The sequence below is a fragment of the Bufo bufo genome, chromosome 2 (assembly GCF_905171765.1).
Source record: "Bufo bufo chromosome 2, aBufBuf1.1, whole genome shotgun sequence".
Taxonomy (NCBI): Eukaryota; Metazoa; Chordata; class Amphibia; order Anura; family Bufonidae; genus Bufo; species Bufo bufo.
This window is the reverse complement of record NC_053390.1, coordinates 227,780,583-227,799,229: the sequence shown is the minus strand read 5'-3', so window position 1 is coordinate 227,799,229 and position 18,647 is coordinate 227,780,583. Positions and strand designations below refer to the sequence as shown.

At 41.4% G+C, this 18,647-nt stretch overlaps 1 protein-coding gene across 1 annotated transcript in view; it reads left to right on the top strand.

Annotated features, from left to right (window-relative positions):
- The window catches only part of TMEM132D (transmembrane protein 132D), a gene marked incomplete at its 5' end in the record, with an annotated part of 1,395,909 nt that overhangs the window by 614,397 nt on the left and 762,865 nt on the right, over positions 1-18,647 (top strand). The gene's annotated exons all lie outside the window — the stretch shown is intronic.

The window sequence follows — 18,647 nt, the reverse complement described above, 5'->3', positions numbered from 1 at the left end:
CAGAGATATGAGCAGTTAAAGCATCCACCCGCCTCCCCTTCAGTCTGGAGGAGGAGAGGAAGCAGTTTCAGGCTGCAGGAGGTAAGGAAAAATAGTAAAAAAATATTTAGAAATTTGGCATTATCACCATTGTACTGACCCAAATAATAAGATTATTATTTTTACCACACAGTGAGCATCGTAAATAAATTCCCCAAAATAATGTAAAAATTATTTTTCTATCTTTCGCCCTAAAAATAAAATAATAAAAGTTATTTAATACACTATATATACACACCTCAAAATGGTTCCTAAACCTATAACTAAGTAAAAATAAAAAATAAAAAAGTTTTGACTTCTAGCACACAAAGGGGGAAAATATTATTGGTCCTTAAAGCTAAAATAAATTATGTCACTAAGGGGTTACAAATGTAAAAGTGTCCCCCGAGTTGTGCGTCAACAAGATTTACTGCAGACGCACATTAAAAATCTACAATAAGAAAGTGACACTACAGAGTGCTTCCGTGGGGTTCCTCTCCGTGCCGCCACACCACAAAAAGGTAGAACTTGTCGATTCGGTCTGGATCCATCACAGCGGCCACACGGATAGTGCCCATGCATTGGGGACCACAAATTGCGGTCCCCAATGCATGGAACGTCCGAGCAACGCCCGTGTGCATGAGGCCTAATAATATACCTTCATTTATATGGCAGTATGTATCGAAGTTTTGGGCATGTGATGAATTGGGTGCGTGGACCAATATGACCGCAATTCATGCTTTTTTGTCAGGCCCATGTTGAGGAGAAGGCCCAAAAAAATTTTAAGTTCGGAAACTTGGACTGGTTTCCACCGGAAAGGCTGGGCATAATAGCTTCCCGGGTTTGCGGTTATAAATTGTGTGGCATACCGGTTTGTCTCTGCCACGACTAAGTCCAAGAGCTCCGCAGTCAAGAACAGCTCAAAAAATCCCAGGGCCGAACCGATTTGAGCCGTCTCAACCCGAACTCCAGACTGGGCGGTGAAAGGGGGAACTACTGGTGCGGCTGAAGTTGGTGACTGCCAATCAGGATTTGCCAGCACCTCAGGGACTCTAGGGGGTCTACGGGCCTGTCTGTGCGGTGGCTGCGACGGGGTAACTATTTCACGTGCCACCGTACCAGCTTCAACTGCCCTTCTGGTGCTCGCTACTTCACCATGTTGTACGGCAGTGCTGGTACTAGGTCTAGGAAGGGCTGCGCTGCTGGTGTATGCCTCACCACGTGATCCGGCAGCGACAGCCCCACTCTGCTGCTCTTGAAGCGGATCCTGCGTAACCTGTGGTCTAGCGACACGGGGCCTGGTACGCCTGGTGCTATCAGGGACCTCCACCTCCTCGTCCGAACTTTGGGTCAGAGAGCCACTGCTTTCCACAGGTTCATATTCTGACCCGCTAGATTCGTCAGATGAGGGTTCCCACTCCTCATCCGACTGGGTCAGAATCCTGTAGGCCTCTTCAGAAGAATACCCCCTGTTTGACATTTTGGACTACTAAATTTAGGGGTATTCCCTGAGACTACCCAAGAAAAAAAGCAAACCTGTCTTACAAAGGGGAGGCTAGCGAAGTACCGGAGGCTGCTGCGGTTGATAAAAAATATCAAAACTGATTTTTTTATCGCCACAGTGCGTGTAAAATGAATGTGCAGTGATCAAAAAAATATATATTTTTTGTCACTGCGGTGGGGCGGGCGTGGGTGAACGCACGTGTGGGCGACCGATCAGGCCTGATCGGGCAAACACTGCGTTTTGGGTGGAGGGCGAGCTAAGGTGACACTAATACAATTATAGATCTGACCGTGATCAGTTTTGATCACTTACAGATACTATAAAAGTACAAATGCTGATTAGCGATACGCTAATCAGCGAATAAAAGTGACTGCGGTGCGGTGGGGTGGGCGCTAACTGACGCTAACTACCTAACCAAGGGGCCTAAACTATCCCTAAAACCTAACAGCCAATACCAGTGAAAAAAAAAAAGTGACAGTTTACACTGATCACTTTTTTTCCTTTCACTAGTGATTGACAGGGGCGATCAAAGGGGTGATCAAAGGGTTAATTGGGGTGCAGGGGGGTGATCTGGGGCTAAGTGTGGTGTTGGTGGGTACTCACAGTGAAGTCTGCTCCTCTGCTGGATCCAACCGACGAAAAGGACCAGCAGAGGAGCAGACAAGCCATATAACAGATCATATTTACTAATATGATCTGTTATATGACTTTTGATTGGATTTTTTGAAAATCGCCAGCCTGCCAGCCAATGATCGTTGCTGGCAGGCTGGTGACGAAATACTTCTTTTAATTTTGCCGGCCCGCGATGCGCATGCGCGGGCCGGCTTTGAGCGAAATCTCGCGTCTCGCGAGATGACGCGTATATGCGTGACTCTGCGCAGCGCTGCCACCTCCGGAACGCGATCCTGCGTTAGGCGGTCCGGAGGTGGTTAACAAGGCTCCAAGTAGAGCTTCAACATGCAACAAGAAGAAATGAGAGTGAGACAAAACATTTTTTGAGCATTCAATTAATTGAAAATAACGATTAAACTGAAACAGGCTGTTTTTCAGCTGATCCAAATTTTAGGACCACATGCCTTTAAAAGGCCAAATCTGTGCAGAGATGTGGATTCATTGTAATTTTCTGTCAGGTAGTTACACGTTATGATGGCAAAGGCAAAAAAACCTCTCCCTTTTTGAATGTGGTCGGGTTGTTGAACTGCATAAGCAGGGTCTCTCACAGCGCACCATCGTTGCTGAGGGGGGACGCAGTAAGACAGTCATTTGGAATTTCTTAAATGATCCTGAGGGTTATGGAACAAAAAAGTCAAGTGGAAGACCCAAAAAAAAATCATCAGCACTGAGCCAGAGGATCCAATTGGCTGTCCGTCAAGAGACTGGACGATCCTCAACCCAAATTAAGGCCCTTACTGGTGCTGACTGCAGCCCCATAACCATCAGATGGCATCTGAGACTGAAGGGCTTTATAAAACAAAAAACTTCTTCAAAGACCTCGTCTCCTTGAACGCCACAGAACTGCTCGTTTGGACTTTGCAAGAGAGCACCAAAAGGTGGAAGAAAGTTTTATTCTCTGAGAATTTTTTTTACCATGATGGTCCTAATGGTTTCCAACGTTACTGGCATGACAAGCAGATCCCACCTGAGATGTTTTCTACGCGCCACAGTGGAGGGGGCGCCATAATGGTCTGGGGTGCTTTTTCCTTCAGTGGAACAATGGAGCTTCAGGAAGAGCAGGGGCGTCAAACGGCCGCTGGCTATGTCCAGATGTTGCAGAGAGCATTCCTCATGACTGAGGGTCCTCTTCTGTGTGGTAACGACTTTGTTTTTCAACAGGACAACGCGACAGTACACAATGCCCGCAGGACAAGGGACTTCTTCCAGGAGAATAACATCACTCTTTTGGCCCATCCTGCGTGTTCCCCGATCTAAATCCAATTGAGAACCTTTGGGGATGGATGGCAAGGGAAGTTTACAAAAATGGACAACAGTTCCAGACAGTAGATGGCCTTCGTGCAGCCGTCTTCACCACTTGGAGAAATGTTCCCACTCACCTCATGGAAACGCTTGCATCAAGCATGCCAAAACAAATTTTTGAAGTGATAAACAATAACGGCGGAGCTACTCATTACTGAGTTCATGTTTGGAAGTTGGATTTCTGTTTTGGGGGGGTTTAGTTTTTTTTTGGGAGGTGTGGTCCTAAACTTTTGATCAGCTGAAAAACAGCCTGTTTCAGTTTATTCGTTGTTTTCATTAAATTGAATGCTCAAAAAATGTTTTGTCTCACTCCCATTTCTTCTTGTTGCATGTTGAAGCTCTACTTGTAACCTTGTTAAGATCCAGCCATCCTAAATATGATTTGTGGTCTTAAAATCTTGATCAGGACTGTATATATATATATATATATATATATACACATACACACACACACACACACAAATACTATGTGAGGGGCAACTATAGCCTCCTTTCAAATGTAATCTCTTTATGTGTCTATCCATGATTTTGTATCTCATCCTCATCATGGGAGAAAATAGTGATGCAGGCATGACTGCCTATAGCTGGAGGGAACAGTATGCATGGGCTTGGTCATCCCTGAAGAAGACTGTAAGTGCAACCATGCCCATTGAATAAGAGCTCCACTATCACATGGAGTATCCCGATGGGCAATACAGTGCATGCAGCGCACACATGGCTCTATGCATTTTTCCATGCATCTTGAATATTAAGTAACTGTTGCTGTGTCATTCTTATAATAATTGTCATATCAGACTGAATCATTGTTTGTGTGTATCTGGATACCTACTGCTTTATTATAAATAGTGGAGAGAATGACTTGTCATGAATTGACCTATCACAATAAAAGCAATCTGTAACATCCAGTCGGGAGTGGGGTAAAAGTATAGATAGTCAATCTGTTAACTGGTCATTTAAAAGCCAGGCACGATCCCTCCATAACATCTGATTGCTAGATGTTTCAAGAGCCAGATGTGTATGATCAGGTGATCATTGGGTGGAATGGGTTACCTTTATAATTAAACAGAATACTATGGGCAATTCAGTGACCGCAATTGCATACTACGTACTTATTGGAATAGTTGTGCGTTTTTTTGTTTTGTTTTTATTGCATTTGTTGCGTAAAATAATAGAAGTCACTTTAAGCTGTATATTACCAAATTGAATTGAATGCTTGTAGCTTATTGTTGAAATTCAGTAATTGCTATTTTTTATACAGTTGATGTGACAATTGCTCCATCTCACACAAGGTTGAAATTAATCAAGGTTGCTCCAAAGCCTTGCAGGGCTGCTGACCTGGGTACTGAAACTTGAAAGTGATTCCCAGTCTGCATCATTTCCAGGTAAAATTCAATAAGGTCTTTTAGGTATTCGGTAAAGTTTGCAAGATTGATAGTACAGAGGTACAATCAATCATGATTTCTGCTTAGTGTCTCAGGGGAAATGAGTTCCCAGGAAAAAAACACCAATGTCAACATGAAATTTCATATTTTTTTTAAAATTCCACAGCATATAGAGACTGTGCTAATTATTAGAGCTTCTTTTGCTCACATTCATCATTTGTCATGTTGTTTATTAATTGAGCACTTTCCACTTACTGTGAGTTGACTTAATGCAACTGTATTGACTTCTGAATGGTATCATAAACAATATTTCTTATATTTTTTATAGAATGTATACTATTTAACTGTTATACTATCTTCTCTACTGGTCCTGATCATGAGAACGGAGGTTGCTTAATGAATTTCTATCGGACTTTCGGTGATAGCAGAGTACAGTGTGATGAGTACTTAAAATAAGGAAAAAAAGGGGAAAAAAGAGCTTTTAAAATATTAAAAGAAAAATATATAAAAATTAAAATCACCCCCCTTTCCATTTCCTGTACTAAAATAGACAAAAAAAATAGAGATTATTTGTATTGTCAATTCCCATAATGCCCATACTATTAAAATATAAAAATATTTTTCCTTTATGGTAAATTACTTAACAAGAAAAAAAATTCAAATGACCAGATTAATAAAAAGTGATCAAAAAGTCACACACTCCAGATTGCCCGCAAAAAATGAATCCTCACACAGATTCATAAATATTAAAATGTCACAACATGATAATGCAATGAAAAAAAAATTCATTTTTCCAAGTTTTTATTTTTGTAAATATTAAAACAAAATAAAAAATATAAAAATGCGTAGTGCTGTAATCGTACTGACCCAGATAATGAAGTTCATGTTTTAATTGCATAGGGAACACTGTAAAAACACACATTTAGAATTTTTCGGCTTCCCACTGCATTGTATGCAATATTAAATGGTGCCATTAAAAGGGAAACATCCAACATAAAACAAGCACTCGTATGGCTATTTGAATGAGAAAAATAAAAAAAGTTATAGTAAAAAACTGGAAGGAAGTGGCTAAGACTTTAATTTTCAATGTTGTGTTTGATGTGAATAATATCACTTTCTTTGAGTTATTTTTCAGGTATTATTCAGGATGAAAGCAGAAACATTTTCATACTGTACACTTAACTTTACAACAAACTTAAAATGATTGTTTTGCAGCTGAAGGCATAGTGAGTCTTTTTGTTTCATATTTGTTAAAAATAATATTGGACCACTTATGTATATACTGTCAGAATTTCAAAATGACCTTCGATTCTGTTAGATTTATGTGTTAAACACATAACATTAAAGGGGGCATACTGTATCACTAGGATATGCCCTCATTGTCTGATAGGTGCAGGTCCCACCTCTAGGACTTATACCTATAATGAGAACGGAGCGGGGAAATCAACAGAGGGCGCACTGTGCATGCTCAGTCACCCTCCATTCATTTCTATGGGGCCACCGAAAATAGCCAAGCGCTGGCTCGTCTATTTCCGTCTGCCCCATATAAATGAATGGGAGCAGGGGCCGCGCGTGCACGGTGCGCTCCCATTCACTTCTATGGGAGCAGCGGGGAGCAGCGCTTGGTGGTGGATGGACCGTGGGAAATCCGGGGTCCTCCAGCCACAGCTTTCCCGCATTGATCCCAGAGGTGGGACCCGCACCTATCAGACAATGGGGACATAGCGATATCCCCCCATTGTCTGTGATGGGAATTATTATTATTATTTATTATTATAGCGCCATTCATTCCATAGCACTGTACATATGAAAAGGGTTATACAAGGGTTATACATACATAATACAGAAAATTGCGCTAAGCATGAACAAGACGAATTACAGACTGGTACAAAAGGAGAGAGGGACCTGCCCGTGAGGGCTTACAATCTACATGGTATGGGAGAAGGACACAGTAAGAGAGGGTAAAGTTGGTCATGGCGGTATAGAAGATTGTTTGAAGAGGTGGGTTTTCAGGTTTCTTTTGAAGGATTTCACTGTAGGTGAGAGTCTAAAATGTTGGGGTAGAGAGTTCCAGAGTGTGGGGGATGCACGGGAGAAAAGTTGGAGGCGATTGTAGGAAGAGGTGATAAGAGGAGAGGAGAGAAGGATGTCTTGTGAGGATCGGAGATTGCGTGTGGAGATGTATCGGGAAAGTAGCTCAGAGATGTCGGAGGGGGCAGGTCGTGGACAGCCTTGTATGTACAGATGTAGCAGGGTTAACACTCAAATTTCTTAACTCATCATGTTATCTTGAAACAAAAGCCATTAAAAAGCAATTGAAGGTGTTTGCTTAACGCATTTAGTTTAGATAACACATCTCATAAAGCATGAATGTTAACTCTACTACATCTGTATTTGTTAATATTTTGAACTGAATTCCATGGGCAATGGGGAGCAAGTGAAGGGATTGGCAGAGGGGAGAGGCAGAGGAGTAACATGGTGAGAGGTGGATTAGTCAGGCAGCAGAGTTGAGGATAGATTGGAGGGGTTCGAGATTGCTAGATGGAAGACTACAGAGAAGGATGTTGCAGTAATCTAGGCGGGAGATGATGAGGGCATGTACAAGCATTTTTGCAGACTCACAGTTGAGGAAAGCGCGGATGCGGGAGATGTTTTTGAGTTGGAGGCGGCAGGTGGTCGAAAGGGCTTGGATGTGCGGTCGGAAGGAGAGGGCAGAATCCAAGGTCACTATAAGGCAGCAGACTTGGTTGACCGGGGAGAGTGTGCAGATAGGTCTGTTGGGGGGGGGGTTGAGCAAGATGGGGAAAAATGATGAATTGTGTTAAGTTTTAGAAAGTGAGAGGAGAAGAAGGAGGATATGGAAGATAGGCATTGTGGGATTCTGGAGAGTAAGGTGGTGATGTCTTGACCAGAGACGTTTTGGCTGTTAGTACAGTAGGTCATTGGTGACTTTGGTGAAGGCAGTTTCAGTTGAGTGGTGGGATCAGAAGCCAGAATGTAGCCGGTCAAAGAGGGAGTAGGAGAAATGAGAGGACAGTTCAGAATGGACATGTTGCTGAAGTAGCTTTGAGGCATATGGAAGAAGTGATATGGGGCGATAAATGGACAAAGAAGATGGGTCAAGTAAAGACTTTTTGAGGATGGGTGTAATGGTAACATGTTTAAAACTGGAGGGGAAGACACCAGCGGTTAGTGATAGGTTGAAGAGATGAGTTAGGGCTGGGATAAACACTGTGGTGAGGTTAATGATGAGGTGGGATGGGATTGGGTCAAGCGCACAGGTGGTGAGATGTGATCTTAAGAGTAGAGATGAGAGTTTTTCTTCTGTAATGGTGGAGAAGAGGGTTTTAGGAATACCCCTTTAAATTCTGTAATCTGTTGGGTAAGTTCATCTGGAATATGCTCTGTGCATTTCACCATCTGTTTCTACAATTACTGATGTTTACAGTTGTTGAAACAGAAGTCTAGACTTTTCAAGATACTAAACATGGTGTTTGCAATATGCCTTTAATGTTCCTGTATATGCATTTCATTTACTAAAACTGTAAAATGCAAGTGTACATATTGGCCCTAAGGCACCTGTTGTGGAGAGCAGAGCTAGGGTGGTTGCTTAAAACTGTATGGGTGGGGTGGGTTCTCTTCAAGCTGTAATAAATCATTTCTGTGCAGGCTAAGTGTAGGAGCTTATTGGATAGTGTTCATACAATCCTCAATTTTGAAACTTCAACACCAAAAAAGGACAAGTCATAAGGTTAGGCAAATCGAGGAACTAGCAAATGATGCAATTTTTCAAGCACCTAGTTCCAATCTGTAACATGTGGGAGCGGCATAAAAGCCAGATGCAATGTTTCTTAGACAGATGAAACCTCAAAAGTCAAATCAAGTTGTGTGGGATAATTGTGTGATGCCTCCTGTTTGTCGATATTCCAGTAATCAACACTTGTATCAAACTGAGGTGCCTAGGCCAAGATGTCAGCAATGTTCAACGTTGCATGTCCCAGTGGTTGAGAGAATAATGGCAGACTGGAATGACAGAAAGAGGTACACTCTGCGCAGATTAATTGTTTGTGAAATTGGATGTCACATCCCAATCCTAGGGCAGCAAACCATGTGTACACAAACCACCTTTGTCTTGCACGCAATGATAGACGGACATTAGCCTAGAGACCATGTGACAATGTCATGAAGATAGCCATCACAAGGGAATATCTTACCAGTCCTTATGGGATCATGGTGTGGGGTTGCATAATGTAGGTAGCTGGACCCCTCCACTCTAAATTTCAGGTACACTAACAGCACAGTGTTGGTGATTTGTTTATGGAACCAGTGGCTATTTCTCCAAAGTGTTCCAGGAGCTGTTTTTCAAGGATGCCTAACTGCATGTTTCTTATGCTACTGGGTGCAGTTTGAGTAGCCTGCAGTATCTCCATTGCCTTCCATTGAGCACATATGGAATGGCATAGGTTGGCAGTTTCAAAGGGAGTTGCCAGCAGTAGATCTTAATGATTTGTATACCCAATTGCATTAAGCATGGCAGAACATTCCTCAGACAATCATTAATCATTGATAGAATGTCAAGGAGTGTAAGTGTGCTTATTTCTGTGTGTGGTGCTTGTACTTAATACTGAATAAAAGTAAATATTTTGTATCCATATTTTATCATTTGCATATCATTAGCATGTCTATCGATCCTATGGTGTTTCAATTTCAGCGTTGGTGAGTGTATACTGGAATTTTCCATATCTTTACTAATGATGAATTTTACTTAGGATAGCCCAGCAATAACAGATCAGTAGAGGCCCTACTTTGAGCACCCCAACTAAACTGTTTTCAGGAGCTGCTGTGCCTGATCCAGACACTGGAACCATACAGCCCCATAAACTGTGTAGTGGTCATGCCTGGTTACCGCAGTGCTACTCCAATTCAGTTGATTGCTAGGTCATCAATAATAAAGTCCCAGAAAACTCATTTAACCTTATAACTAGTGTTGGATGAAGCATTTAAACATAATTTGGTCCGAAGTTTAGGAAAACTTCAATTCGCAATAAATTTGAATTTCCTCAAACTTCATGGTAACAAATATGTTTTTCCTAAAATGGTGGCTGCACATGTTACAAAGTGAAAGTAATAAGCCTAGGACCGCAAGATCACCAGTAATGATGTTCAGCTAGCCAATGCCACAGCCATATAAAACCCTCATCTTGAGCGGTCTTTGCCATTGTCCTGTAAGCTGAGCATAGCAAGAGATGTGGCAAACACACATGTGCTAGGGACATTGTTGCTGAAAATGATTAATAGAAGAATATTAGAGAGGGACAGTGTAGAGAGAGTGCAGGAAGAGCACAGGGAGACTGCAGGGAGCGTGCAAGAAGATTTATTCTGCATCAGTTTTATTTATTTATTCCTACATTTACTTATTCCTACATCAGCCATAAATGTAATTCAATACCACTACCTCCACATCCCTAGTAGGAGGAGAGAGAAGCAATTGTCCTAACTACAGGAGATTAAATCAAGTCTGCCTTGCTTCCTCTACTACAGCGAGAAGAGGGCAATATGTGAGCACTTGTGTCTCCTTATTCTCATAATCAGTGGGGGTCTCAACAAGCAAACCACCACTGATACAAACTTTAGATATGTCTGTCTGACATATTGAAAGTTTTCTGAAAACTCAGTGACCCTTTAACATCTGAATGCATATAAATGTTTTAAAAGAACCAAAAATAACCTTATCTATAGGAGGTTCCTTCAAATTCTCTTTTTAAATGCATGTCCCATAATGGATGCAACTAAGAAAAAAAATACACAATTTTATGATATGCTGCACTTTGTCACTCATACTACTATGCAGTGCAATGAAGCTTCTGTTACCAGACATTTCCCAAAACACCTGACAAGGCTAAATAATCTGCTACTGTCATATTTTTTACTGGTTTTAAGGTTTATGAATAGTTTTGAGCAAATTGATGCCAAGCGAATTGACTTCAATCTGAATTTAAGGAAAAATATGATTTGCCACCCAAACCTAAATTTCCTCGCGCTTCATGGTAATAAATAAATTTTTCCTGAAATGGCAGTAAAAAAAAAAAAATGTTTATATATATATATTGTAGGAATACGCAAGGGTCCGTCATTGGCGAAAAGAAGGCATGTGTCACCAAGGTTTCTGGCCTCGGTGGAGGACAGTTTTCATGTGTCAGCAGCGGTTGCTGTTTGACACCTAGCTATTTAGTATAGCTATATAGCTGATCCGGGACGGCTCTTACTAGAAGTAGTCAAAGTGCTGGGTGGTGACTACTCCCCACGTTCCAGGCCAGGTCTTGACTGGCCTATAAAAAAAACATCTGGCAGTGTCAGCTGGGTGTGATTACCTCTCTCTGACAGAGGAGCTCTGGCAATCGCTGGATTGAAATCTGAGCCGTGTGCTAGGCTGGAGGCCTGAGTTTTGGAGGTCTGCTCTGTCCTGAGTAAAACTGTCTAGGTGTGAACGAACACCAAAACTGCAAATGGACTGTCGTACTGTTTTGTTGCCATAAGTGTGAATAAAACACTGAAGTTTTTGAATTACAAAGTGGTCTTTGCCTCTATACTGCGTCCGCTTGTCCTGTCTACCAGAGCAAATCCCCACAATTGGTGGAGGATGCGGGCTTCGCAGTGAGGCTGATGAGAAGGACGAAATATATATTTTTTCTGGGCACGGTTGTATGTCCTACATTAAACCAGCGAGATAACAACCCATGTCCCTCAACAAAATGGAAGCTGTCATGAAAGCCCTCATGGAGGCTAACCTGCAACAGTGGGAGGCCAATAAACAGCAGCAGGAAACAAACCAGCTGCTGTTACAACATGTGATGGATTTACAAGCATCAGGAACATCCCAGAGCGTCCATGATGCCCGGAAAGCAGTTTGTACGGCGATCTCCGAGATGACCCACGCAGACGACGTCGAGACCAATTTGGCGATCTTCGAGAAGGTAGCCGTGAGTGAGAAGCTACCCCGGGAGCAATGGGCTGAGGTCGTCAATCCATTCCTGGCGTCTGGACCCCAGCAGGTGTAACATAGTAACATAGTACATAAGGCCGAAAAAAGACATTTGTCCATCCAGTTCAGCCTGTCATTCTGCAAGATGATCCAGAGGAAGGAAAAAAAAAAAAAACCCTGTGAGGTAGAAGCCAATTTTCCTCACTTTAGGGGAATAAAAAATTCCTTCCCGACTCCAATCAGGCAATCAGAATAACTCCCTGGATCAACGACCCATCTCTAGTAGCTATAGCCTGTAATATTATTACACTCCAGAAATACATCCAGGCCCCTCTTGAAATCCTTTATTGTACTCACCATCACCACCTCCTCAGGCAGAGAGTTCCATAGTCTCACTGCTCTTACCGTAAAGAATCCTCTTCTATGTTTGTGTACAAACCTTCTTTCCTCCAGACGCAGAGGATGTCCCTCGTCACAGTTACAGTCCTGGGGATAAATAGATGATGGGATTGATCTCTGTACTGACCCCTGATATATTTATACATAGTAATTAGATCTCCCCTCAGTCATCTTTTTTCTAAAGTGAATAACCCTAATTTTGTTAATCTTTCAGGGTACTGTAGTTGCCCCATTCCAGTTATTACTTTAGTTGCCCTCCTCTGGAACCTCTCCAGCTCTGCTATGTCTTCCTTGTTCACAGGAGCCCAGAACTGTACACAGTACTCCATGTGTGGTCTGTCTAATGATTTGTAAAGTGGTAGGACTATGTTCTTATCACTGGCATCTATGCCCCTTTTGATGCAACCCATTATCTTATTGGCCTTGGCAGCAGCTGTCTGACACTGGTTTTTGCAGCTTAGTTTGCTGTATATTAAAATTCCTAGATCCTTTTCCATGTCAGTGTTACCGAGTGTTTAACCATTTAGTATGTACGGGTGACTTGCAATATTCCTTCCCATGTGCATAACTTTACATTTGTCAGTGTTAAACCTCATCTGCCACTTATCTGCCCAAGCCTCCAGTCTATCCAGATTGCTCTGTAGTAGTATACTGTCCTCTTCAGTGGTAATTACTTTACAAAGTTTAGTGTCATCTGCGAAAATTTATATTTTACTATGCAAGCCTTCTACAAGATCATTAATAAATATATTGAAGAGAATAGGGCCTAATACAGACCCCTGAAGTACTCCACTAGTGACAGTGACCCAATCTGAGTGTGTACCACTAATAACCACCCTCTGTTTTCTATCCCTCAGCCAGTTACTTACCCACATACAGACGTTTTCTCCCAGTCCGAGCATTCTCATTTTATATACTAAATAGAGTTGAGCAACCCCGAACTGTAAAGTTCGGGTTCGTACCGAACTTTAGCTTTTTCGGGACCCGGACCCGAACCCGAACATTTACGTCAAAGTTTGGGTCCGGGTTCGGTGTTCAGCGCTTTCTTGGCGCTTTTTGAAAGGCTGCACAGCAGCCAATCAACAAGCGTTTAACTGTGTGCCCTTAGAAGCCATCACAGCCATGCCTACTATTGGCATGGCTGTGATTGGACAACTGCAGCATGTGACCCAGCCTCTATTTAAGCTGGAGTCACTTAGCGCCGCCCGTCACTCTGCTCTGATTAGTGTAGGGAGAGGCTGCAGCTGCTGTCAGGGAGAGATCAGGGAGAAATATTAAGAACTGCCTTTTTACTCAGCGATCTAAATCCAATGTGTTTTGTGGGTGCAGTGCACAATTTTTTTAAGCCTGCACTGAGCCAACTTCTGCTGAAAACTGACTTTTTTTTACTTCAGTTTGTCACTATCAATACCTAATCGGCAGCCATTTTATGCAACGATAGTGCACCAGCACTATGTATCTGCATGTCTGCTAGTCCAGAAATACAGCTTTTTTGATGACTGTGCGTAAAAAAACTTTTTGTTCATATATTGGTCATCTTTGATTACACGTACATAAGTGACAGTCACATTTAGGCCACAAATACGGCCATTAGGTTACTGCGGTTAAAAAAGACCGTTTGTTCATATACTGGTCATTTTTGATTAAACGTGCATTGATTGCAGTCACATTTAGTCCACAAATACGGCCATTAGGTTTCTGCGGTTTAAAATTTTTTTTGTTCATATACTGGTCATCTTTGATTACACGTGCATAGGTGACAGTCACATTTAGGCCACAAATACGGCCATTTGGTTAGTGCGGTTTAAAAAAGCTGTTTGTTCATATACTGGTCATTTTTGATTAAACGTGCATTGATTGCAGTCACATTTAGTCCACAAATACGGCCATTTGGTTACTGCGGTTTAAAAAAAAGTTTGTTCATATACTGGTCATTTTTGATTAAACGTGCACTGATTACAGTCACATTTAGGCCACAAATACGGCCATTAGGTTTCTGCGGTTTAAAAAAAACGTTTGTTCATATACTGGTCATCTTTGATTACACGTGCATTGATTACAGTCACATTTAGGCCACAAATACGGCCATTTGATTACTGCGGTTTAACCTCTTCAGGACACAGGGCGTACAGGTACGCCCTTATGTCCTGAAACTTAAGGACACAGGGCGTACCTGTACGCCCTGTGTATTTCTGATCACCGCCGCGCGGCGGGCGGTGATCGGAAGCCAGTGCCTGCTCAAATTATTGAGCAGGCCCCTCGGCTAAATGCCCGGGGGGTCCCGTGATCCCCCCCATGTCGGCAATTGCCGCAAACCGCAGGTCAATTCAGATCAGCGGTTTGCGGCTTTTACCTATTGTGGCATCGGGCGATGCCATCGGGTCCCCATGCGGCTATAGGGGGGACCCGATGGCATGGAAGGCAGCGCGATGACGAGTATTACTCATACTGCCCATGCATTCCAATACAGAAGTATTGGAATGCATTGTAAAGGATTAGACCCCCAAAAGTTCAAGTCCCAAAGTGGGACAAAAAATTAAGTGAAAAAAATTTGAAAAAATAAAGTTTTCCCCCCAAAAAATTAAAAGTTTCAAGTAAAAATAAACAAAAACGTAATTTTCCCTAAATAAAGTTAAAAGAAATTGGTAAAAAATAGGGGGGAAAAAAGTATACATATTAGGTATCTCCGCGTCCGTATCGACCGGCTCTATAAACATATCACATGACCTAACCCCTCAGATGAACACCGTAAAAAATAAAAAATAAAAACTGTGCTAAATAAACCATTTTTTTGTCACCTTACATCACAAAAAGTACAACAGCAAGCGATCAAAAAGGCGTTTGCCCACCAAAATAGTACCAATCTAACCGTCACCTCATCCCGCAAAAAATGAGCCCCTACCTGAGACAATCGCCCAAAAAATAAAAAAAACTATGGCTGAGAATATGGAGACACTAAAACATCATTTTTTTGTTTTAAAAAAGCTGTTATTGTGTAAAACTTACATAAATAAATAAAAAAGTATATATATTTGGTATTGCCGTGTTCTTATCGACCGGCTCTATAAAAATATCACATGACCTAACCCCTCAGATGAACACCGTAAAAAAAAAAAAAAACAACTGTGCTAAATAAACAATTTTTTGTCACCTTACATCACAAAAAGTGTAATAGCTGGCAATCAAACCGTCATCTCATCCCGCAAAAAAATGAGACCCTACCTAAGGTAATCGCCCAAAAACTAAAAAAACTATGACTCTCAGAATATGGAGACACTAAAACATGATTTTTTTTTGTTTCAAAAATTATATTATTGTGTAAAACTTACATAAATAAAAAAAAGTATACATATTAGGTATCAACGCGTCCGTATCGACCGGCTCTATAAATATATTACATGACCTAACCCCTCAGATGAACACCGTAAAAAATGTAAAATAAAAACTGTGCTAATTTTTCACCTTACATCACAAAAAGTGTAATAGCAAGCAATCAAAAAGTCACACGCACCCCAAAATAGTGCCAATAAAACCGTCATCTCATCCCACAAAAATCATACCCTAACCACGGTAATCGCCCAAAAATTTAAAAAATTATGGCTCTCAGACTATGGAAACACTAAAACATGATTTTTTTTTGCTTAAAAAATGGAATCATTGTGTAAAACTTACATAAATTAAAAAAATGTATACATATTAGGTATCGCTGCATCCGTGACAATATAGAGCAACCAAAAATCATATGTACCCTAAACTAGTACCAACAATACTGCCACCCTATCCCGTAGTTTCTAAAATAGGGCCATTTTTTTGGAGTTTCTACTCTAGAGTTGCATCAGGGGGGATTCAAATGGGACATGGTGTCAAAAAAAACAGTCCAGCAAAATATGCCTTCCAAAAACCGTATGGCATTCCTTTCCTTCTGTGCCCTGCCGTGTGCCCATACAGCGGTTTACGACCACATATGGGGTGTTTCTGTAAACTACAGAATCAGAACCATAAATATTGAGTTTGGTTTGGCTGTTAACCCTTGCTTTGTAACCGGAAAAAAATTATTAAAATGGAAAATCTGCCAAAAAAGTGAAATTTTTAAATTGTATCTCTATTTTCCATTAATTCTTGAGGAACACCTAAAGGGTTAACGACGTTTGTAAAATCTGTTTTGAATACCTTGAGGGGTGTAGTTTCTTAGATGGGGTCACTTTTATGGAGTTTCTACTCTAGGGTTGCATCAGGGGGGCTTCAAATGGGACATGGTGTCCAAAAAAACAGTCCAGCAAAACCTGCCTTCCAAAAACCGTATGGCATTCCTTTCCTTCTGCGCCCTGCCGTGTGCCCGTACAGCGGTTTACAACCACATATGGGGTGTTTCTGTAAACTACAGAATCAGAACCATAAATAGTGAGTTTGGTTTGGCTGTTAACCCTTGCTTTGTAACCGGAAAAAAATTATTAAAATGGAAAATCTGCCAAAAAAGTGAAATTTTTAAATTGTATCTCTATTTTCCTTTAATTCTTGTGGCACACCTAAAGGGTTAACAAAGTTTGTAAAATCAGTTTTGAATACCTTGAGGGGTGTAGTTTATAGAATGGGGTCATTTTTAGGTGGTTTCTATTATGTAAGCCTCGCAAAGTGACTTCAGACCTGAACTGGTCCCTAAAAATTGGGTTTTTAAAATTTCTGAAAAATTTCAAGATTTGCTTCTAAACTTCTAAGCCTTGTAACATCCCCAAAAAATAAAATATCATTCATAAAATGATCCAAACATGAAGTAAACATATGCGGAATGTAAAGTAATACCTATTTTTGGAGGTATTACTATGTATTATAGAAGTAGAGAATTTGAAACTTGGAAATTTGCAAAATGTTTCCAAATTTTTGGTAAATTTGGTATTTTTTAAAAAAAATATTAACTTTTTTTAACCCAATTTTAGCAGTGTCATGAAGTACAATATTTGACGAAAAAACTATCTCAGAACGGCCTGGGTAAGTAAAAGCGTTTTAAAGTTATCAGCACTTAAATTGACACTGGTCAGATTTGCAAAAAATGGCCAAGTCCTTAAGGTGAAATAGGGCTGAGTCCTTAAGGGGTTAAAGGGCCGACACCTTCAGATTTATACTATTTAACATTTATATAATTGAAGAACATTTTACGGTTAGTTTCACTCTCTTTGTCAATAAATCTCTCGCTCTCTAGTTTGGCCGCTTTTATTTGTTTTTTACATGTTCTATTTTTTTCCTTATAGTTTTTCAGTGCTTCGGTGCTACCCTCCTGTTTTAGTGTTTTATATGCTTTCTTTTTGTCATTTATTGCTTTGTTTACAGTTCTGTTTATCCACATTGGTTTCTTTTTGTTCCTTAACCTTTTATTCCCATACGGTATGTACCTCTCACAATGAGATTTTAGGATGCTTTTAAAGATATCCCATTTTGTGGCTGTATTTTTATTTGTCCCAGTTAGTTAGGCCTATGGCCTCTCTTAGTTGGCTACATTTTGCTTTTTTGAAGTTTGGTATTTTTGTTCCTCCCTGTAGAAACGCTCTTTTGAATGATAATTGGAAGGTTATTACTTTATGGTCACTATTTCCCAGGTGTCCCACAACCTGCACGTCTGTTGTTCTGTCAGGCCTATTGGTTAATACTAAGTCCAGTATGGCCATCCCTCTAGTCGGGTCCTGAACCAGTTGGGAGAGGTAATTGTCTTTGGTTATTGCCAAGAACCTGTTTCCTTTATGAGATATACAAGTTTCAGTTTCCCAGTCTATATCCGGGTAGTTGAAGTCCCCCATAATAACCACCTCATTTTGACTTGCCGGACGATCAAGCGGCTGATTTGCCGATAGTAAAGGGTGAGATCCTAGAGAGACTGGGGGTGAATGTATTAGTCCTGGCCCAGCAGGTGCATCAGTGGGAGTTTAACCCGGCTGAGCCCACGAGGCCCCAGTATTATACCCTATTACACCTGTTGCAAAAATCGCTGCAATCTGACGTGCTGAGTCCCACTGCTATGTTGGACCGTCTGTTGGCTGATGTGTTCTGGAGGGCATTGCCGTATCCCCTCCAACACTGGATCGGCCAGGTGTCTCCTGGTAATTCCCTTGAGACGGTGGACCTGGTGGAACACTATGAGGCTACCAGGAATTTGAAAGGGGGTTCATTATGGAGGGGGGCAGCCAAACCTTAGCAATCTCTATCACAGACCCAGAGACTTGTGCCAACCAAGCCTGCCCAGGGTGTACCCCCCATAGACCCAGCTCTGATAGTATGCTGGCAGTGTCAGGAGCCTGGCCACATAAGGGCCGACTGTCCCCATTGGGCCAAACCCATGGAGACTAACTATGGATTCCGCAACTCATTGTACGCCAGGAAGTTGTGTGCATCAGGTATC